This window comes from Stegostoma tigrinum, chromosome 27 (genome assembly GCF_030684315.1).
Source record: "Stegostoma tigrinum isolate sSteTig4 chromosome 27, sSteTig4.hap1, whole genome shotgun sequence".
NCBI classification, from domain to species: Eukaryota; Metazoa; Chordata; class Chondrichthyes; order Orectolobiformes; family Stegostomatidae; genus Stegostoma; species Stegostoma tigrinum.
This window is the reverse complement of record NC_081380.1, coordinates 30,750,018-30,774,656: the sequence shown is the minus strand read 5'-3', so window position 1 is coordinate 30,774,656 and position 24,639 is coordinate 30,750,018. Positions and strand designations below refer to the sequence as shown.

Below are 24,639 nucleotides of genomic sequence, written 5' to 3'. Positions count from 1 at the left end.
GCCGTATTGTCATTCTTTACAGTAGATCCAGCATAAATACCCTCCTGCATTAGGATCTGCCTAACGGTAGAAAACAAATTATAATTTCAAGAATCACTCGCTGTTTTCCTGGCTGTTTCTATTCACTCTCTAAATGTTTATTCTTGGAAAAGAAAAATCAGGGGACATGTAAATATTAAATTTTCAGGAGGTAGTCAATGAAGAGGATGGTTAAAAAGTTTGGGCCTGTAATCTGAGGGGAAATGTCACGGCATGGGTAGCAAGTCGGTTAGGTGACACAAAACAGTAAATGAAGGCTGCTCAGACAAGAGAAGGTTTGCAAATTAAGTGTTCTTAGAAGTCAGTACTGGGCCCCACATCGACATCTAACACACTAGCAGGTTTGGGGAATAATAAGTGCTAAGACAAGTCTTCAGCAAGGCAGGCGTGTCGGCAGAATGGGTAGACAGGCTCCACTTCACCTGAAAGACAGCAGGATAATCTGACTGATTTAATCAGAGGCAGCTCCTAATCAGTTGCTCCTTAGTTTCCTGCTTATCCACCCATGAGTAGGCAAACAAAAAGTTAAACATGATAGGGTCAAGTAGTCAGGACCTCTTGAATGGCCTATTAGGTATGCGGGGACATGGCCCGTGGCAGCGCAAATGGAAACTCCAGCTTCAATGGTCTCTAGGGCTGCTGCAAGGCAGAAATCTCCATTAAGACGGCATCCTCCCGATGCAAAGCATCTACATTCTGCCACCAGCAAGGTGTCAACAGCCCCTTAAAACTGCCTTTCATAATACTATAAAAACTTGGGCCCTTTAGTTATCAAAGGTTACAGTAAAGTTTTGTCCTCAAGTCATTCTCTTCATCTCCAATTGCAACACTCTCTCATTGAAAATACCTGCTTCACTTGGTTTACCAACAGATTAATGATAAAAGCTGCAGTTTGTTCTCATTCACTTCAATAATTATATAAAGTGACCCATTAAGACAAACAGACCTTGCTGTCTGAAGCATAGCTCAGTGACAATTTAAGATTGAATACATTAGCGCTGTGCCTGAAATCAAGCACATCTACAGATTGTTACACGGACTGAGGTTGATGACCCAGTATTGACGGCTTCGTAATATGTAGGCAAACAAGCATGGTTTGTTGTCCCAATAGAAATTCTTCTGATCGCTAATATGCAAAATATACAGCAGGGATGCTTGGATCAAATGTTTCTGTGAGGCAGAAACTATTACAGTTCTCAAAAGGTTCAACTATAATTATTGATTGCCCTGCTGAATCTCACAGAGCTAGAATAAGTGCTTGTTATAGTACAATCTTAATCATACGATCTCGACTGTTGATGGGACCCATTCCAGTGCATTGAACTCATTATGATGAAGCTTATAATGAGATACAAGGTCCTGCAATGTCACCAAGTCAATGTGACTCAGGAATTCTTTCATTGTAAAGACGGTCATGTTCTACTCTAAAACATTTTCTTGATTCCATGAAAATTACAAAGGTTTTAGAGATGTCATGAGTCATAATATGATTGAGGAAACCTTTTGAAACATATACTCTTCCAATCATACCCCATGACCTTTCTTTCTGCTGTATCAAACTCTGCCCCCAATGCGTACTACATCCCCATGCATTCTTGTCCAGGCACACAGATAACTATTAGTCTGTTGAAATACCGGAGCCTTAGAAAATTATTTCTACATTGGCAACTCCGACTTTCTGATCCCTGCTGTCAATTGTGCAATGTTCATTCACAGAAGATTAAGGGGTTTCATGTGCTTGCAGAATCAGATATTGATATTTTAAAGCATTTGGGATATTGACACATCCACTACTCTGTAATTAAGTCACTTATTCTTAATTATTGTGATGTTATGAATGAATGAGTGTTTTAAAAGATAACAAAGTACAAAGCACAAAAGCTCCTAAGATGCTGCTTGGCCTGCTGTGTTCATCCTGCTCCACACTTCGTTATCTTGGATTCTCCAGCATCTGCAGTTCCCATTATCTCTGAGTGTTTTAAAAGCTTTATTTTGCCCATATTTTTGTCACAAAGGGGTTAATTAGCTGTATAGAATTCATTGTAGGCAAATGGCCATGCAAGTGTCATAGCTTACCATGGGGGCCACGGGTGTGATTGGAGGGAGAGAGTTTGGCATGGGGGAATGAAGAGTGTGTGGTGGTATGGACAGGCAAGGGAAACACATATGGGGAGAGGGGGATAACAGGCTTTTATGGTTTGTTGTAGAACTGTGACAAAATCCCACAACACTGGGGTGAGTCTTTTACACAGCCCATCCTGGCACATGGCAGATCCTACGGGCTGCCTCTGCTCTCTTGCCTGGATTAGTCTCCTGCACACCCTGTCTTTCCTGGCACCTCAAGAAGGCTGACCAAGGCAGAAATTTTCCTGATACCCACTATCTGGTTTGGAGATGTAAACCCAGGATAAGGTGTTTATACAATATAATGCAAATTCTTTTTTGTATTCTAAATTGGTTGCTGGTGCAATTTGCTATTTTGATGCAAGAATATTATGGAGAGGTGACAAGAGGAGGGGATACATTAACTGGACTGGTGTAAACAAAACATTGATGGAATCTGGAGTCTAGTCTTGGAGCTCCAACCCTCTCCAACATCTGGCAGGCAAGCATGTGATGAATTTTCAAAGAGAAAAATAAGCACGGGTGATACATTGCTACAATAACACAAGTGACCACCCACCCCAGGCAAGTTAACACCCTCCAACTGACCACAAATTATGTCAGATTCAGTGCTGGAGTATGTTCTGTGCATTTTTGAAGCTTTGGTGCTCTTCCACTGAAAGAACGTATCGTAAGGCACACACTTACAGCCTCTAGTATTTAGCCTTACTGGCAAACAACAGTAATCTGTAAAGCGGATAATTGGAACTGTAGATAACAAAGTGTGAAGCTGGATGAACACAGCAGGCCAAGCAGCATCTCAGGAGCACAAAAGCTGACGTTTTGGGCCTAGACCCTTCATCAGAAAAAGGGATAGGGAGAAGATTCTGAAATAAATAGGGAGAGAGGGGGAGGCGGACTAAAGACAGATAGAGGAGAAGATAGGTGGAGAGGAAAGTGTAGGTGGGGAGGTAGGGAGGGGATAGGTCAGTCTGGGGAGGACGGACAGGTCAAGGGGACGGGATGAGATTAGTAGGTAGGAAATAGAGGTGCAGCTTGAGGTGGGAGGAGGGTATAGGTGAGAGGGAGAACAGGTTAGGCAGGCGGGGACGAGCAGCCGGAGAATCCGAGATAACAAGGTGTGGAGCTGGATGAACACAGCAGGCCAAGCAGCTCCCAAGATGCTGCTTGGCCTGCTGTGTTCATCCAGCTCCACACCTCAGTAATCTATAAAGCTCTTACTACGAAAGCAAGAGGACAATCATGGCTAAGTTCCTTGCATATACTGCTTTGAGGTGCAGTGGGGCAGACATTTTGCCAATGTTTCCATCCCTAAAGGGCAAGGTGCAAAAACTACAGCTTGTGAACCACAGTCAGACATCCAGAGGATATCATTGTTCAGGTCAGATTTACAGGTCATCCAAATGCTTCCTAGTTACATAACCTTACATGAGAAGGGGGTTGGTCAGACAGCTGGTTTGTGATGCAGAATGGCACCGACAGCATGGGCTAATTTCCTGCTCTGGCTGAGGTTACCATCAAGGTCTCTCCTTCTCAACCTCTCAGATGGTACCAGGGTGGGGAGTGTTGGTGGTGAGTTGGGCCATGAAGAGCTGGGGGTAGGGGGCAAGATAGTCAGGAGTTGGCCTGCACCTGTTCGTTTCCTATCATTTCATTTGTACGAATGAAGTCGCTTTTAACAAGTTGTATTCAAGTCTCAGGGTGGGGGTGGGGGCTGGTCGATTTTGGCCACCTTCACTTCAGTGGGAAATGTCTGCTGGTGAAGCAATGGTGCTGGTGGAATTCCTTTAAAACACAAAGACTGATGGATCATTTTCCTGAAGTTATACGGGACAGAGTGAAAGGGGCGAGAGAGGGGAAAAGGGGCATGGGGAGTGGGAAGGGACAAGGAGAGAGGGTGTACAGAGAGAAACAGGGAAATAGATAACAGTGTGGGTGATGGAAAAGTGAAAGGGGGGGGCGTGAGAAAGTCAGCTGAGTGAGAAGGAAACCCCAGGCTGGAAGTCAACTCCATGTCTGACTCCTGTTTTGATAAGAATTCTCCCAAGGACTGTTCAGAGAGTGTCCTGCCTGAGGCAGTGCGAGGTCAGTGTTATTTTAAACCTCACTCAGCCTTAGCTCAGCCCTAGATGCTGCCCCTTCCCTTACAATAATGGGTGGGGCTGATTAGAGGGTGAAAACTGACTTTATTATGAAACTTAATAAGATAATAAAATGTGAGGCTGGATGAACACAGCAGGCCAAATCTGCAGTTCCCATTATCTCTGATACTTTATTATGAAACTTAGCTGCTAATGGTCATTTATATTATTTACTAATTTAAATGATGGACTTATTACTTTTCAAGTTTTTTGAATGAAGTTCACATTTCCTGTTGTGGCAACCCTTACTGTTCTGAACTGTGTACATACACACAATACGCACACCCTCACAATACGCACACGCACGCGCACACACACACACACACACACACATCAAAATTCAGTGTTTCCAGCTGTGAAAAAGCAAAACCCAGCAGATACTGAAAATCAGCAAGAAAGGCTGGAATTGCTTAGCAAGTTTAACCCCATTCTGAAAACAGAGAAACAGAGTTAACGTTTCAGGTCTATGTTCTTTCATTAGGCCATCAACAAGAAGCTAGAATTCTGTTTCTTTCCCCACAAAGCTGCTGAGAAATTCCAGCATTGTTAACAACTGAAACAATACAGTGAACATCAGTCTGTAACTATAGACTGGAAACTAGTGATCTTAATATTGATTCAAACTCAAACAGAATCAGCAGCCCTGCAATTAATGCTTTCTTAAGTGTTATTTTACATTTGAGCATTTACATGGAATGGGAATAATACACACATGCTATATCCCTCAATTTTAAAATTTTTTCTTGTTTTTCTAATCCCTGCATGCCCTTGACACTCCATATCCCAAAATTCCAATCCAGCCCCTAAAGTGCCCTGACATCTTCATGTTGCTCCCACCCTGGCCTCTTACACACCCTCTTCTTGAACTCCTTAGCATCAGGGCCCTATGCTGCCAAGGCTCTGTGCCAATGCTTCCCAAACCACTTCCTCTTGTTGACCCCACTTCAAGGCTTGAAAACAGTTGCATTCCCCTCTGCAAGAACTGAAACGCAGGTGTTGGTGGTGGTAGTAACATACTATGAGAGCATAGGGTAGAGAACTGAGAGCGTGTGAGGGAGTTAGGCGGAGCTACACTGTGATTGCTACTGCGTCTGAGTTGGGAACCTCAAAAGGTTTCAGCTCATCATCTGCACTCAAGGAAGCCCTGGCCTAATCACTGAGATTACTTCCCTAAACTTCTCCACTTCTCCTTCAAGAATCTCCTCAAAACCCATCTCTTATCATCTGTCCTAAAACTTTGGTGATGGTGAAACTGTGCACGCAGGTACAGTTACAACTTTTAAAAGACATTTGGATAAGTCCATGAATAGGAAAGGGTTGGAGGGATAGGAGACAAACACACAGTCAGGTGGGACTGGTTTAGTTTGGGAGCATGGTCAGTGTGGATAGACGGATAGCTGGATAGAAGGGTCTGTTTCCAGGCTGTAACACTATGACTCTACGTCGCTCAATTTTGTTTCATAGAACTCAATACATTAAAAAGGCACCATACAGTTTTAATTTATTGTTATTGCTGTATAAACCAGCCCCTCCAGTGGCATATAAAAGGTGGACATCTTGTTTTTTTCATCTGAATATTATGGGGACATTTTTAAAAGATACCATTACTAAAAATGTGCTACTTTCCCTTTAACCTGGAGTTAATGCAGACTTCTCTTTATAAAGGAAATAACTTGTGGAAAATCCTCCAAAAGTTATTATTTTAGAAATATGAAATTACTTGAGAAATATATACTTTGACTTTATGACTATATTTTGCAACATGAACTCAATTATTTTTGCCACACCATCTTGAATAACAACTGCACTAATCCAGATTCCATTTATAAAACTGCAATAGACAGGATGACTGGTCAAAAAACAGACTGCTCAAGAGACAGTGCTGTGTTATGCCCTATACTGTGCATTACATGGAAGTCAAGGACATGCCTTCATGGAAGGTCTGGAATACTGGCTCCATCAGTTATTGGCACCAGTAGCATACAATCCTAAACAAAGCCACTATACTCTCACATTGCTTTGTAACTTCACTTTAATTTCCCTTGGACACCCTCTGGGATTATTATGGGATGCACAAAGAAATTAGATATTCACTGACATTATTTATGGCGCTCGTAAGTTATTATTTCAGGTCACAAGTGGTCTTCTTCCCAAAAGAATATATAACACATGATCACTCAATGCTAACCTTGCACAATAACTTAATGAGGTGATTTTCACTGGGTTAGTTATTCTCCAGTAGTTGAGTTTTGTTTTCTATCAATAGCGAAAGAAATAATAGTTTGAACGTTCAAAGGGAGGAAAAGAAGTGATTGGAAGGAAACGTAAGTAATGGAATGGAAAATCCTTGGACCTACCCCCTCCTCTCGAACTAAATTAATGATTTAAAAACACAAAAGATGTATCCATGGGTAATTTCATCCTCATTCTCAAAATCTGCAGTTAGCCCAATAAAATGTGCTTTTTGGTAGAGATCTAGCCTGGCAAATAAAACTGGAAAAGTTAACCTTTTATACATTTCAGACTTTCAGAATACTTTTAACCATACCCCCTACCCTACCATATGGTGTTATCACTGATATTTTTCTGCATGAATTAATACAGATAAAGCAGTACAGTTCTGGAAAACTGTAGGCTTGTAAACATGGGTAAATGGTAATCTCTTAAACCACTGACAAATACAAGTAAATGTAAATCCAAACAATAGCAAGTTAATTTTTGTACATTCTGTGAGCCCATAGCACAATTCACAATCAGCACTGTGCCAGTACACTGGTAATGATTGTCGCACTGGCTGCCCATCAAGTATTTTAGTGTAATTAATATCACCGAGGATTCATCCCACAGCTGTCACACTGAAACAGAAGAGCTACAGAATCCAAAGGCTGCACCAGGCATCACTTCCAGTACTAGAGAGAGGTTACCTTTAGATCCGGAAGTTCAACCTTTAGCAGTGGAGATAAGCTACACATGTTAAAATTAGTGAGTGGGTTATATCTGATTTCATAACTGCGTGAAGACTCTGTCATTCTACACAAAAAGGAGCTCACAATTTGTAAAAGAGCCAAACACTGCAAAACCGCAATACCCTTCTTTACTGCACGCCTTCCAATCCTGATCACCACCACCAACCCCCCTCCACCACTCACTCAAAGTCTATTTGATGTTATCATCATTATTCTAAACCCTTTGCTGGTCTCTTCTTCTCTCACTCATTCAGTTTATCTTCAAGTATAATCTCTGCTCCAAAAAGTGCTTGTGAATGCAGATATTGGAAGAGATCTGGCAAAAGGCACTAGACCAGGGAGAAAACGCATCAGCTCCACAAACCAACCAGGTCAGGAACCAGTAAAGGCTACTCCCTGGTTGATCACAATTCACCATGGTGCCAGCCTGCACTGGGCAATGTTCTTCGCAAAGCTGGTTAACTGTGGGAATCGCCCATCACCATGGAAAGTTGCTACAGTCAGAAAATCATTACAAATGAGCCTTTTTAAGATAAAGAAGGAACAGCGAAGCTGTAGCATTTAGTAAAACCAAGAGCTAGTCTTGCACAGAGCTTTGCAGACTATCCCAAAGAAGCATATGTACACATAGCAAATATATTAATCGGACCACATCCACTTAAATACTTCAGAAAGCCAAGAGAGCTCAAGACTCAGTTATTCTGTAGCTTTGAGAGATTTGTCTAAACTTGTCTATCGGGCATGCTCTACAATAGCAAATGTCACGTGATTCTGCCCTCCGCAGCTTCCCACTTGTATTCCTATATATGGTGTGCTGCAGAATTCCAGCCCCACTGAACACAACATCCTTTCCTGCTGGGAAAACCGCTCCTGATATTTTTGTCGCGTTGGTACCTCTTTCCATGAACAGCAGCATTGCAGCCAAGCTAATAAAAAGCAGTGACTGAACAAAACCAGTTTTGATTCACAGCCTTTTGCAGCACCCAGGGACGTGTGTGTGTGTGTGTGTGTGTGTGGGGGGGGGGGGGGGGGGGGGGAGTGATGGTTGGAAAGAGAAGACATTTTCTCCATCATTCACTTGGCCAGCTTAATAAAACAAGCACTCTGCCCAAATTCATAGCTTATCGTGTGCATTTTTTTTAAACAACACCATTCAGAAAAACTGTGCCAATTGTATTCACTTCTGTTTCCTGCATAGCTTCGGTGGCAAGGGGGAGAATTTACAATCGCTTCCAGTCATTTCCACCACCTGCCATCCATCAGCACCATTATAATTTCCACTGAAATGTAATAATGCTAAAACTAACCTTTACTTTCCTCAATAGGTGAAATCCATTAATAAGCTGTAACCACAGCAACCCTTAAGCGCCACATTTTCTGCAGTGTGCCTTCAGCTATGTGTTGTCTGATAACAAATACATTTTTTAACCATCATCAAGGCAACCAGTTTACAGCTTTAGGAGAAAGGAAAACAGATGCAGTCACCGAGCACAGCGCAATCAAACTTTCAAGATCTTACCTACCCTAAAGCTGCAGGCTTAATTAGAAACTGAATTATGAAATGTCGTTCCTAAAATGCCAAGAGAAATTCAGCGATCCCACAAGATAAAAACATTCAGTGTTAGCTGAGGCACAGAAGGATCACTTGAAACATATGACGTCTGCAACACCCTAAATCACAGCAAAGATAGTTCATGACTTGTGCATAACGGGATCAGCACATGGGTCTCCTATCCGCTCCCACCCTCAACCAACCAAAACAAGAAAAGGGCAGAAACATTTAAGAACCCAGGAAACCAATGCGACTTGTGGCACTCAAGTTTTTCGCACAAGACTGTGAAAATTATGTCTAGTTTTCAGGACATCCAATCTCCAAGAATTACAAATCCCAGTGGCACAGTTGAAGCAGGGCTGGCAAGGTTGGGGAAGGGGGTGGGATGGGTGGAAGAATACTGGGGAGATGATAAGAATGTAAATAATTTAAAGGAAATGTTAAGGTAAATGTTTAGAGAAGTTTGGGAGGAGTTGTAGTGTGATGGAAACAGATAGGGCAGAGAGATAGCAATGTATATCATGATCTGACAGTAATATTAACAATCGTGTACAACTGCCTGAACAGAAAGGATAGAATAGTCTCTATTCATGACAGATGTCCATATAATACTGCACATAGAAGATTTACACAACAGTGTAAATAAGAGAGATAATAGCTATCTCTTAGGATCAGAAATTGCTGGAGAATCTCAGCATCTGTGGAGTGAAAACAGTTAAAATCTGAATTGCAGTAATCCCTCACTGGATTTGAAATGTTAATTCTGGTTTTCTCTCTCTCTCTGCAGATGCTTCCCAGACCTGAGTTACACCAAAATCTCCACTTCTGTGTGTTTCTGATCTCCAGCATTAGAGCAGCACGGTGGCTCAGTGGTTAGCAGTGCTACCTCACAGCACTAGAAACACAGGTTCGATTCTGCCCTCGGGCAACCGTGTGTGGAGTTTGCACGTTCTCCCTGTGTCTGTGTGGCTTTCCTGCAGGTGCTCCTGTTTCCTCCAGCAATCCAAAGATATGCAGGCTAGGTGGGTTGACCATGCTAACTTGCTGGAGTGTTCAGGGATGTGTAGATTAAGTGGCAGGATGGATCTGGATGGGATGCTCCGAGTTTTGGTGTAGACTTGCTGGGCCGAAGGGCCTATTTTCTACACTGTAGGGATTCAACCACGGTTCTTTGTTTTCTATTAAAACCATTACAGGCCATACAGTATCAGAAGGCATACTGTCAGAAGTAAAGCTATCTTTCCAATGTATAGAATAGAATCCAGAGCCTTAAGCTGTGTGGCAACATACGTCACAGTTTTCACCAGAATGACACATTGCAGCCTGGTCAAGTCAGAACACACACTGCTCAACTGCAGCAAACCGGGGATTCCAGGATTGTTGGTCAGAATTCTATACAACAATGTAAGTTAGCAAAAGACATCACGAGATCTCTCCCCAAGGATGGTAGTTCAGTATGGTCCGGGGCTTGAGGGGACGGGTTTAGGGTGGGGGGGGGGGGGAAATTAATGGGCAAAGTTGGATATCAGAATTTCTGTGCTGGACAACTGTCCCCTTTGCACTGCAGAAATATTCTACAGCACTGCTTTAAAACAGTCAAGCAACTGTAGGAGAGAAACCTTCTCCACTTTCTGGATATTGAGGACATCCTTCACAGCCATGTCTCCCCAGCATGAGAACACAAAACATATGAGCTGTTGTGGAGCTCAGCATCAGGAATGGTAAATCCCTGATAACAACTGGTATTGGAATAAGGATCCAATGGGAATTTTGAGGTAACAGCCGCACAAGTTAAAAATACTTGCCTGGCCATTTCTCTGTAACCAGTATAAAACTTCCCGTTGCAATGCAGCATTAGTTCTCAAACAGCATTTTGCAATGCCTTGAAATAATTTCTGTAAATACTCAACAATTGTCAGTTCTACAGTTCGAATAACAACCACTTCTTCCAGTACAACCCTCCAAAACAGAATGAAACCCAAACCTACACATCATTAAAAAGCATTCATGCGTTGTACTCTGATTAAGTACATTTTGATGATCCTTTACAGATGCCCTCATCGATTTACGCACACCATCATGATGTATGCACTTTTGGCTCAAATGGCAGTGCTCAGAATCAAAGCTATTGATTCAAGCTCAGAATCTAGCCCCATGCAGCAGTTTCAATGCCTCAATATGGAAGCTCTGCACTATTGGTAATGCTGTTTTTCACATTATCCATGAAATGGATGCCCCCAGAAACCCTCTTTGATGGATGTAAAAATCATCCTTGGCAGTACTTTGAAGAGCAGGAGAATTGAGGGTAGTGTAATGGGCTGCTAATATTTCCTCAGCCGTCATTTAAACTTACCACCTGAACATCAGAGTTTTGGGGAACTTGCTGAGCATGAACCTGTGGCCGGTGACTTCTGTCTTCCAGCAGCATGCCATTAGTTATATAGCAGTAAATAAGGGTGCTACATAAATGCAATTCTTTCCTCTGTCAATGCAAAAAAAATGTAAATGGCTGAAAGCTGGAAAACACATTCAAAGTTTTTACTGATTAGGAACAAATTGGTTCCTGTCTGTGCAAATGTTTGCATTGAACCCAGATTTTGCAGGTGTTTTAAAATATTGGGCTGGACTCAGACGTGGAAGTCTTGCCCCTATTTCCAGGAGATCCCTTTTTTCTCAGCAGGGAGAAGGGAATGGGCCATGAATTGTATACACATAAGTACAATTTTGCTTGGCCAGTTGAAATTTGCATTGAGTCACAATGCACACCCTGAATTTTCTATATTCCAAGGGCTTAACCATCAGTGAGAGCAGTGATGATATGGAAGAGGAGTAACGCTTGTGAATGTCTTTTTATGATGAAGGCCATGATCCATAGTGACTTAAATCCCCAGCTAATTAAAAGTAAAAAATGTTTGCAGTTTTCATTTAGAGTGAAAAAAAAGCGACCGCTATGGGAATGCACTGATAGACAAACAACTGGATATAATTCAGAAAAATATCACTAGTCATCTGTTTTTGCAATGTAAATAGATTCCATCATTTAAATTTCCCAAAAGTTATTTTTCTTACGGCTGAGCCCTTTTGGATGCCGGATTCGGTTTATAACAGGTCCAGAACCACATCTCTCAGGTGGAAGTTGGGTGTGGTGGTGGTAGGGGGGGGGGGGGGGGTGGGGGCTTCACATTGACATTTGATTGAAAAGTTTTAAGACGTTACTACAGGATTAGTCTATGATGTGGTGAATGACATGGATGTTGGTTGGGCTTCACAAACAGCTCAACCACTTGAGGGAATTTACATTTTCAAAAGGGTTTCCTTTTCCATTGAAACATGTGTTTGAGTATTAGGGTAGCAGTAAAAGTAAAAGGGAAAGGCACCACAGTCCTCCTCTCTCATTACAGAGAGATGTCTGGTGGTGGTTTAATCTTACCACACCTCAGGCAAGGGAGAAGTTGAGGAGAGTCCCTCATGGTAACCTCAGCTGGTGAAGGAATTTAACCCACGCTCTTCGCATCAGAAACCAGCTGTCCAGTCAACTGAGCAATGCTGTAACATACATTTTAGATTAGATTCCCTACAGTGAGGAACCAGGCCCTTTGGCCCAACAGGTCCACACCGCCCCTTGCAGCATCCCACCCAGACCCGTCCCCCTGTGACCCACACACCCCTGAACACTACGGGCAATTTAGCATGGCCAATCCACCTAGCCTGCACATCTTTGGACTGTGGGAGGAAACCGGAGCACCCAGAGGAAACCCACGCAGACACAGGGAGAATGTGCAAACTCCACACAGACAGACAGTCACCTGAGGCAGGAATCGAACCCGGGTCCCTGGCACTGTGAGGCTGCAGTGCTAACCACTGAGCAACCGTGCCGCCTTTATAAACTAAATCCTCTAATATTCACAATTATACTTCAATGAGCTCTGATGTTGTGCTTTCAACATGCATTGTCTTTCCCTTTGTAGTTTAACAAGATAGTTTACTACAATAGTCACTTGAATGAAAGAATCTTCAACATATTGAATTTTCTACCGCATTGTTACAGTAATGAATTAACAATTCCACACTAAATGCTTGCTTTAAATATCGAAGCATCCAGGTCTAAGAGGGCAATTTGTTGAAGATTTGGCTGAGCACTAAGATAAACTGCAAATCAATTTTTAAAATGGAGGGTGAAGTTTCTGTCAGCAAGCAAAACGAGTGCCCGATGGCTTTTATTAACCGCGTCCATGCCTTGGCTGAAAAGTATCCAGCAGTCCAGCATCATCAATTCTCAAATCTGCAATCATTACTTCCTGCATTCCTCTGTTATGAAGATTCCCCAGGCAACTTTTCTTTTGACTGAGGGTTTCTTGCATTCGCTGCAGGAGGTAGTCAAATAATACAGCAGAAATCATTGTCACCACTGCTTCTTTAGGCTTGTTAAATGCAGTATAGGAATTGCAGCATTGTTAAAAAAAGTGCCTACCTGTTGTCCCCGAGAGCTGATTACACTGTCAATATGCTTAAAGTAGCCCATGCCCAGTTGCATGATTCACTGAGGTGACAACTGTTAGCCAGATTAATGTAAGATCGTAACGAAGAAATGCCACAAACAAAACATTTACAAATGTCATTCATGACACTTCACCCTCATTCCATACATGATAATGTACATCTGTCTTATCTTAAAAATGTGCGTTTGGGATTTGGAACACTTTCTCTCTCCAAAAGTGCTCTTGAGGTTAGATCAAAATTAACCATTTTGATACTGAGCTTCTGGGCCTTCTCTTTTGCAAGATCAGTGGTTATAAGGCCACAGTGAGCTAAGTGGAGCCAGGATGCGGATCAGCTATGACTCAACTGAATGGTAGGATTAACCAAGGGGTTAGCTGGCCTACACCTTTTCCTATCCTGCTACGGAAGTAGCTGATATAACAAGGTGTAGAGCTGGATGAACAAAGCAAGCCCAGCAGGAAAGCTGATGTTTCGGGCCTAGACCCTTCTAACCCTCACCCTAACCCTTTCTGAGGAAGGCTCTAGGCTCAAAACTTCAGCTTTCCTGCTCCTCTGATGCTGCTTGGCCTGCTGTGTTCATTCAGCTCTACACCTTGTTATCTCAGATTCTCCAGCATCTGCTGTTCCTATTACCATGGAAGTAGCTGATGATGCTCTAGTTGGTAATCCCATCCCTTACTGCAGAGGTGAAGAAGTGTAAGGCCATTTCTTGAACTACTGCAGTCCATGGGGTGATGCTTTTAGATACTGTGACATCCCCACAGCTAAATAGACAAAGCTTGATGATTAGTCATCACTAACCATATTCTCCCAATAGATGCCTACAGAAAGCAAATTGTTCACCTTCAATGCTGGGTAGTGAGAAATGAGAAAAAACATCTGCCTCAAAGCACCTGAGCCTTTTTTTGTCTATTTAATTATCAATTCTCGAAGAATTAAAATCAGTTCTAACATTTAAAAAATTGTCAGTAGACAGCAAAAATTCAAATGAAAAGCAATGGCCAACAGACTGGAATACATTGCACCTTCACCAGTACAAATATCGAAACGAGCACTAGAATAGACCATGCATAGACATACAAGTGCAAAGGAGAGTTTTGGGAGTTGATGGATGGATCGAGACAGGCAATGTTACAGAGGTTGAAAAATATGGTCATTTTCATTGAAGGAATATGGGGACGGAACCTCTACTTTGAATCAAACTAGGGACTGAGGCTAAACCAGACTTGAAGTAAGCTGAGACAGTAGGGGGATGGAATCAATGGTAAAGTATGACATTTGTGATTGTGCCAAAGTTAATAGTTTTACTTTTCCTAATGCTTTACAGGAGGAACATTCAGCATAAGAAAAGCTGTTTGGAAAGGCATTCCAGGCAATAGGGTGTTTACAGCACTGAATGTGAAAACTGACTTCAGTGTCTTTAGTTGATATCACCCAAGGGCAAAATGTAGGTCAGGATTTGGAGACAGCATTAACTAGATTTTTGTGGTGGTTCTGGGAATAGCGTCTAACATGACCTCAGAATGAAAAATATTATTTCATTTCTCTTCACTAAGCCATCAAGAGAACGATACAAGGATTAAAATAAAAAGCCATTGCTAGAAATGTTCTGACTTCAATTGGAAAGGTAGGCGTGGAACTCATCAAATGTAGCCCTACTGAACTAGGCAATGTATATGGGAGAACATATTACAAGGAGAATGCAGGGAACCTGCAAGGAGATGCAGATAGATTGAGTGAAACTGGGCAGATGGAGTTTAAATGTAGGAAAATATGAGATCATACACTTTAGTAGGAAGACTGAAAAGGCAGGGTATTGTTTACATGGTGAGAAAGTCCAAAAAAGTGCAAAGCAGAGGGATCTGGATGTTCTTGTACATGAAACACTAAAATGTTTACACGTAGCTACAGCAAACAAGGAAGAAGGCAAATGGAATTTTGGCATTTGTTGCTAGGTTTAAAAATAGGAACTGCTGAGTGTTGGTGAGGCCACACCTGGGAGTACTGTTTACAGATCTGGCCTTGTATTTAAGAATGAATGCACTGGCATGGAGGCAGTTCAAGAGATTGGTTAGGCTGATTCCTGGCAAAAAGGGGTTGACTTGTCAAGAATGGCTGAACAGTTAGGCCTTTATTCTTTAAAATTTCAAGAAACATAGAACTGTACAGGCCCTTCGGCCCACTATGTTGTGCTGACCTACTAATGTACATATACATAATATGTATGATCTGAGCGGACTTGATAGGGTAGATATAAAGATGTTTCCTGTACTTGGGGAATTTTAAACCAGGACACAGTTTAAATGTGACCCCCAATCCTGTAACTAAGATGCAAAGAAATTTCTTCTCCGAAGCAGTAGTGAATCTATGGAATTCTCTAGCCCAGAGAGTTGTGGAGGTTAGATTGTTGAAAGTATTTAAAGGGGAAGTAGATGGATTTCTGAAATATATGCAAGTTTAAGGACAATGAGGAGCTGAAATGAACAAGGAATCAAGGCCTGGAGCAGATCAGCCATGACATTGATGAATGGTAGGGCTGGTTCGAGGGGCTGAATGGCCTACTTCTGTTCCCATTTATTATGTCTATAGGTTTTAAATCAGAAAAAGCATTAGGGGAGATTGTGGTGGCAGCAGTGATGGCAAGGTAATCAATTAGGGATGAGGAGGAATCAGTGTATTATCATCACAGTCATAAAGGATGATGCTCATTAGTTATAATCACCACTGTCTGGAGAGATTCAAACATGGAGTTTGAACAAAGAGCTGTCAGAAGTCGATTGCAAAAGCAGAGGAGTGGCGGGTAGGCTTTTAAGCTTTCAAGGAGGTTAAATGACAATGTATTTTATAACTGACCAGACAGCCCCCATGGCAAGAAAACAACTTCTAACATTAGCTAGCACAAGAGCTGGAATAGAAAACGGAATGGCCATCAATTTAATGTGTATAAGTCTTTAGAATTCCTCTTTCTCAAGCCCTCTATTTCCCTTTACAAAATCATTTAATTCGGCTTCAGATTTGCAACAGAAAATTAGGAATTGCAATCACCCTGTACACAAGCATCATTTTTTGATCTGTCCTTTGTTTATTTATCATAAATACATATACTCATTGCTGTCTTGCTAACAAGTGGAATTAATTTGTTATTTACTTAGCACATTTCCTAGCCTTGAAACTTCATTAGCAGATCATTTCCTAACAATCTCAGCTCCAGTCAGGGTATAAAGCCTAACCTCTACTATCTCTTCACATTGACCTCAGTATCATAGAACCCTTACAGATCAGAAAGAGGCCATTTGGCACATCCACTCTGCACAGACCTTCTGAAGAGCTTCCTACCCAGACATAGTCGTCCACCCTATGTCCAACACACCACATTTACCGTGGTCAATCCACATAACCTTCACATCTTATTTAAATGAATATGCATTAAGATTCCCTAATAATCTAATATACAATTGAAAGGCTCATCTATGATTGGGATCACGCGCTGTACAACTTAAGTGGTTTGTCTAACAGTATTTGTGTTCCCAAGCATTATATAAATGGTGGAATGGTGAGAAATGGTCTGATAAATCTAAGCAGCCAATGATATCACTTATTCCTTAATGTTCGACATCCCCATAATAGTATGTATCTAAATGAAATATAAGGAAGATTAGGAGAAGAGAACGGCAAGCAATCTAAAGAACTTGGATTCCTATATTTCTAGACATGACAGTTTTGATAGATCTCCCACTCCCATGATTACAATTCACTTGAAGGAGTGGCTGCCTCCAAGTTACCAGAGACAGGTCTAGCAAGGAACATCTACAACAGATTGCATTGGGTATTGGGATCAACACGGAGATTGCACACTTGGAAATATTGCCTCGTCACCTGCTCACATTGCTCAGCAGGTCAGATTTGCATAAATACAGTAATCACCTGGGTTTTACTGCTGGTTAAAGATACTGAAAACCTACAGTTTAAACAAAAACAAAACCAACTATCATACGTTCTGTTATACAAACTGAATCTAACCACAATACCCTGAAAACAACAATGGCAGAAAGCGCCAGATTTAGAGAATTAAGCAATGAATGTGCTGCTGAACCAGCAGGCACTGGGACTTTAACTCCAAATAGGTCCACAAGTTATATTTAGTGGATCTGGTTCAATGATATCAGTCTGTGCACTGACAAGAGTGCCACAGCTGTCTTCCCATCAAGTACACATTGGGTTTCTAGCAATGCATCCTTCGGTCAGTGGGGACAATGCTCAGTGAATAATCCAATTCATATTTCACAGTATTTTCTAATTAAATAGACTTGCCTCAGTATCAAAGCCTTTAGCTACAATGAACCTAAATAACTTGCTTACTTACATAAAGCTCTGTAGATCACTTTTCCATGTCCTAATGAAATCCCCTGCCAGGACAGCTCCATATTACTATCTGGGAGGTGTCAATGTTAAATGGAAACACGAGTTCACTCAACACAATTTACTTTCGAAGACAGTGAACATTTGAAATTGATTCACTTCTGTAAGTGACTAAAGGAAGATATCAGCACGTGTTTGACCTTAAGGGAGACAATGGCCTTACAGATTTCTTCACTGCTTCTGTTGCCAATGCCACTTTTCATCCAAATGTCTAAAAGTACACACTCATGGTAACAGAAGGAGCAGTGGCTCACAGAGCCAAAACCAACATCAGATTGAGTGACAGGCAAGCTGATTCTCTATTTAAATTTCAATAGTTAGAATAGGGAAATCACTTTTTTTCTGTATCATGGTCAGATAACCATTTTTTCCATTGTAAATGTCCCTAAACTACAAAGGCCACAGCAGCAGAACACAAATACGTGACTTGGGCAGGTAAATGCAGTTATATGCTCCTGGAATTCATTCTTATCACTCATGGCCTATGAAAACTCATCCTGTCTAATGCTCTTAATATCCTCTCAACCATCATCTAACTTGATGACAGAACAGGCTGAAGCAACCAGGCACCTCAATCTGATTACTATGTTGCCTGTAAAGTCTTCCCAACAAGTATCATATATTCTCAGAAATTGCCATGTTCCAGCAAGTTATGGAACATATTGAGTTTTAATTTAGTGATCAATAGACTATCCCTTTATTAATGTTCTCTGAATCATTAGCACCACAATAAGAAACTGTGGGCATAAGCATTATCCATAACACCTACATTTAATATGCATTAACATTTAATACTTTACTCTGTTATTGCGCTACAAGAATGATATGCCTATTTAGTCAGGAAACGTCAGTCACTGTAACAATTTTAGATTTTGTCACCTCAGTTGTTGTCTTTCCTGCAGTGACTTTACAAAACATTTCTCAGCAGAGTAACTGGTGAGCATTATGCTTCTTCCCTGAACAGTATCACAACCAGTCTCCATGCACCTCCATCTTCAACAACCATCTTTTAACTCCATTCACTTCCAGATTATTAAGTGGTCCTATAGATGTCCGCATTGATTTCAAGCTTTGTTTGTTTTTTCATAAAACAATTGGACATATTCGAGTCCAGTTCTTATTCAGTCATCCTCTTCTTTCACTATATGGATGAGAGTAATAATCCACTTATTGCTCTTTTTAACTGACTGAGAATGCTACTAAACTATGCTTCAAATATTTCATCATTCTTCACCTTAGAATAAAGACCACTTCCTTCCCAACCTGGGCTTGAATTCCTTTCTCAGTCTTTTGTGATGGGCTTTCCATTGACATACATTACAAAGCCATGGCTCCTGGAATTCATCCTTTTCACTCATGGCCTGTGAAAACTCATCCTGTCTAATGCTCTTAATATCCTCTCTGATGACACTATTTTCTAAAACAGACTTTCTTAACAGTTCTTAATGAGTTTAGCATTCTCCATAACAGTGGTTTGTCCATTTTCCTTGGTTTCTATCATGACTCTCTTCCAATCTTCTCATAACTCGGAGAGAACCTCAACCCACTTTGGTCCTGATTTTGCATCACCGTTGCCAAACACCATCTACCACAACGGGATCTCGTCAACAAAAGCATCCATTTCTCTCTCAGAGATAGTAGGAACTACCGATGCTGGAGAATCTGAGATAAAACTGTGTAAAGCTGGATGAACACAGTGGGCCAAGCAGCATCAGAGGAGCAGGAAAGCTGGCGTTTTTCCTGAAGCAGGGTCTCGACCCGAAACGTCACATTTCCTGTTCCTCTGATGCTGCTTGGCCTGCTGTGTTCATCCAGCTTCACACCGTTTTATCTCAGATTCTCTTTCATCTTCGCTTTCCCCTATTTCATTCATAATCTCTCAAATCATTCTGCTTTCACTCTTTAGCTGCCTTTCCAACTCCCTGCGCAAATGCAGCCTCTGGCCCTTTACCTCTCTCACACTGCCATCCACGATTCCAGACGTTCCCTCCATGTGAGACAGTAATATCTTTCAATTCCAGCATCGAGAATTTTTTAATCTATCTTCTAGGCACCCTGAAACCCTCTAATCCAAAAACTTTATGAAACTTTTTTTGTTTTTGCTACTGGTATATACTCACTTTGAAACCCCTTTTATTTCCACAAATAATATCCCACCCCTAAAGTTTCCATCTCTCTTATTTTCACATATTTCCCAAAAGTTCTCCCAGTTTGTTTGCTGCCAAAAATGTGGATCTCTGATTTCTTAACATTTCTGGAAAATTTCTTTATTGATATTGCCAACCAAGATTCTTCTCCATGTTGTCTGCCTGTTCAAAATAATAGGCCTCTCCTCCTTTTATTGTTCAGTTCCAAAGGGTCTGCACTTAATAGATCCATTTGGCTCTCCAGAGACACTGTCTAAGCTCCTGAGCATGTAGTCAGCATTTCCAGCAACTGCAATTATTTGGCTTTTCTCTTATAAGCAGTAACTGTCTTTCTGCACAAGAAAGGCACAGCAACATTATAACATCATTAACCCGGTAATGAGAAAAGGCCAAAGGGTACTGTATGCAGTTCATCAATGCTAAATGGTCTTTTAGTCCACTGATCAGTTCATTCCAAAGAATCAAAGGATATCTGATTGTATTTTATATTTCACATTTCACAATTAGTTGTTAATTTCTTGCCCCTTAAAAAGTCAATCCATTGCCTAGGGGCAGTAATGATCTCACTGACAGATTGGAAAGATGTCAAAAATCAGTCAAAAACTAATCTGTCGAGAATGGATCTCTAAAAATTGTATTAGACCGTGAGCACAAGTATTATAGAACAACTGCAATCCAATTTACCAGAATGACGGACAGTTATGTAAACAAAATGCTTGTTCCATCCACACGTACGTCAACATCTTGATCCAGTTTAATGTGATTCTGTAAAGTAGTGGCTGCCCCCTCATGGTGACTCACCCAAAATATTTCAATCATATCTCCTAAGCTGCTTTGGAATTATTTTTCTCTTTGATCACTCAAAGGTCAACAGGCACTTGACTGAGGCTAGCAATAAATCACTCTCTTTATGTGGAATGGGAAATTAAAATTGGGACTCAACTGTTGGCCCCAGTAATAATAATTCAAGGCCTGGCATATCCAGCTAAAGTGGATGGTGACACTGAATTGCAGCTCATTGAAGAAAGGTCTTTTACCAGTGAACTACCAGAGCAAGTGCATTCTGATGGAATATCAGAGAAAGATACAAAACAGTAAGACAGCAAAACAGATAGGCAGACCCAAGGATTTAAAGAGTTTTGAAAAGGAAAAGCAGCAAGCAGAAATTACTGAAATGTTGGACACATGATTCTCCCACTCCCAACTATGATCCCAATTTAACTTCATCACATTGGTTTTCATGAGAGTTTTCTGAGAGAAAATTGACTGTGATGCTTCCTGTGATTCAATGCTTCAAAAATACATCATTGTTTGTAAAGTGTTTTGCAAATTCATATGATCGTACGTTTATGCAAGTCTCTCTTTCTTTAAGCAACTGCTTACATCAGCTCCAATATTTTTACAACTGTAACTCTATTCAGTTATGAATGAGAAAAAAATACTGACCAAAAAGAAATTAATCTGATGAATGTTCTCCCCCATAGCCTCTCCCCCTGTCAAACAAGTATTGAGTTTTGGATATTGATGTGAGGGGAGGGCATCAGATGGCAGCATCAGCAGTGGCACCATAGCTGGCCCTGCTGTACAGCCAGGAGGGACAAAGCATGGTGCAGCAATTGTAATTGCAGATTCGATTGTCAAGGGCACAGATGGGTGCTTCTTAGGCAACTACAGATTGAAAAGATGTCCAAAAACCAGTCAAAAACTAATAATATATAGGGAATGGCTCTCTAAAAATTGTATTAGACCCTGAGCACAGGGTGTTATGTTGCCTCCCTGGTGCCAAGGTCATGGATGTCTCTGAGTGGGTACAGGGCATGGTAAAATGGGATGGCAAGCAGACAGAATTCATTGTCCATATTGGTGCAAATGGCATAGGTAGGAGGATTGACAAAGTTCTGCTATGACAATTCAGGGAGTTAGGTAATAAACTAAAAAGCAGGACCTCTGGGTTAGTAATCTCACATACTACTCAGGCTGGGAAGAAAGACACAGTAGAATTGAGCACATGACTAAACAGCTCGTGTAGGAGTGAGGACTTTCAGATATGTGGATCATTGGGATGTCTTCCAGGGAGGGTAGGACCTGTACAAGAAGGGCAGGGTTCAACTAAATTGGAGGTGCACCAAAATTCTGGCAAAGAGATATGATAGTGCCACTCAGGAAGGTAAACTAGTGTGGCAGTGGGGTGGGAACCGAAGCAGCAGGTCAGTAAGTGTAGAGGCTGGGGAACAGCTTGAGACTAAGGCAAATAAAGCTAAGAGGATGTGCAGTCAGGAAGAACTGGAGGCTTGGACTGTATTTACTTCAGTGCGAGAAAATGGATGAATTTAGAGCCTGGATTAATGCACGCAATTATGATGTTATTGCTATCACAGAGACATGGCTGAAAGAGGGACAGGAGTGGCAGCTCAATGTTCTAGGATATCAATGTTTTAGATGAGGCAGAGATAGAGAAGTTGCCTTATTGGTTAGGGAGCATATCACAGCTGTGTTGAGGGAGGAAACCCTGGGGGCGGGGGGAATCTTGCAGTGAGGCATTATGGGTAGAGCTCAGGAATAGGAAGGTGCAATTACAATGCTGGGATGGTACTACAGACCTCCCAGCTGCCAGCAGGAGACAGAGGAAGAGATATGCAGTCAGATTTGGGAAACATGTGAAAATAACAGGTCATTTTAGTTTTCCCCATATTGACTGAGACTCCCTTACCACCGGGAGTTTGGATGGACAGCAATTTGTTTGTCATGTCCAAATGGGTTTTTTAAACAGTATCTGGACAGTACAATGAGGGAGGGGTCCATACTAGACCTGGTATTGGAAAGAAATCCAGCTAGGTGAACAAAATTTCAGTGGGGATACATTTTGGGAATGGTGACCATAATTCCGTAAGTTTTCAGATACCTATGGGTAAGGACAGAAGTGGCCCTCAGATGAAGTTGTTAAATTAGGTGAAGGCCAACTATAACCAAAATTGAACAAGATTGGAGAATATGGATTGGGAGCAGCTGGCTGCAGTTAGATCCACATCTGAGATGTGAGAGTCTTTTAAAGACCAGCTAGTCAGAATGCAGGGCAGGCATGTTCCTGTGAAAATGAAAGACAGACAAGATTCAGGGGCTTTGGATGACAGGGGACATTGTCAGCTCAGTCCAAAAAAGGAGGAAGCATGCCTAAGGTCTAAGCAATTAACAATAGATGAAGTGCTTGAAGGACATAGAGAAAGTAGGAAGGAGAGCTAAAAGAAGCCATGAAATGTCCTTGGCCAGCAGAGTTAAGGAGAATCCCAAGGCATTTTGTACATGTATTAGGATCAAGAAGGTAGCTGGGGACAGAGTAGGCCCACTCAAGGATGAAAGGAGGGAGGTTAAGCATTGAACCAGAGAAAATGGGGGAGATCCTTAATGAGTACTTTACTTTGGTATCCACCAAATACGGGGATATGAAGAGTGTTGAGTTTAAGGAAAGGTGTGTGCATACTCTTGGACAAATCAACATAATGAAGGAGGAAGTATTAGGTGGCTTGAAATACATTAAGCTGGACAAGTCCACAGGATCAGATGGGATGTATCCCAGGATGGTGTGGGAGGCAAGGGGGAGGAAATGGCTCAGGCCTTAACAGATATCTTTGCATCCTCTTTGGTCTCAGGTGAGGTTCCAGAGGATTGGAGAATGATCAATGTTGTTCCTTTATTTAAGAAGGGAAACGAGGATAATCCAGGTAATTACAGGCCACTAAACCTGACAGCAGTGGTGGGGAAGCAGTCAGAGAAGATACTAAGAGACAGGATTTATTTACACTTGGGAGCAGATGGACTTGTTAATGATAGGCAGCATGGGTTTGTGTGGGGAAGATCATGTCTCACCAAGCTGATTGTGTTTTTTTATGGTAGTGACAAGAACTATTGATGTGAGAAAGGCAGTGAATGTTGCCTACATGGACTTCAGGGATGCATTTGTAAGAAGGTACCTCATGGCAGGCTGGTACTGAAGGTAGGGTCTCATGGGATCCCAGGTGAGGCTGGCTGGATGAATATAAAACTGGCTTGGTCATAGAAGACAGAGTCACAGTGGAATGGTGCTTTTCAGAATGGAGATGAACTCGTGGTGGTCAACAGGGATCAGTGCTGGGGCCTTTGTTGTTTGTAATATACATTAATAATATGGAAGAAAATGTAGATGGCCTGATTAGTAAATTTGCAGAGTACACCAAAATTGATGGAGTTGCAGATAGTGATGAGGATTGTCAAAGGATACAGTGGGATATAGATAGTTTGCAGTAATGGGCAAAGAATTGGCACATGGAGTTTAATCCAGACAAATGCAAGGTGATACAATTCAGGTGCAAACTGTACAGTAAATGGCAGAACCCTTAGGAACATTGACACACAGAGGGATCTGTGCATATAGGTCCACAAATCTTTGAAGGCAGCAGCACAGATGGGTTGCCTTTAAATCGACTGGGACATTGAATACAAAGGTTAGCAAGTTATTTTACACCTGTATAAAACCCTGGTTAGGCCACATTTGGAACATTGCATGCAGTTCTAGTCACCACACTACCAGAAGAACATGGACGCTTTGGAGAAGGTGCAGAGAAGGATGCTGCCTGGTCTGGAAGGTTTTAGTTATGAGAAGAGGTCAGATAAATTTGGCTTGTTTTCACTGGAAAGATGGAAGCTGAAGGGTGACCTGATGGAAGTCTACAAAATTAATGACAGACATAGATAAGATGGATAATCAGGATCGTTAC

General features: G+C 41.6%; 1 protein-coding gene across 7 annotated transcripts in view; it reads right to left on the bottom strand.

Moving 5' to 3' along the window:
- LOC125464515 (coronin-6-like) overlaps nt 1–24,639 on the bottom strand; it is a 222,945-nt gene that overhangs the window by 122,781 nt on the left and 75,525 nt on the right. The window contains exon 1 of one of the 7 annotated variants that reach the window (XM_048556958.2): nt 8,794–8,891. The exons of 5 other annotated variants lie outside the window; for them this stretch is intronic. The gene's annotated coding sequence lies outside the window, so the exon portion shown is untranslated. Of the gene's footprint in view, nt 1–8,164; nt 8,243–8,793; nt 8,892–24,639 lie in introns of those variants that run through there. One more of the 7 variants, XM_048556959.2, reaches the window with a different exon arrangement.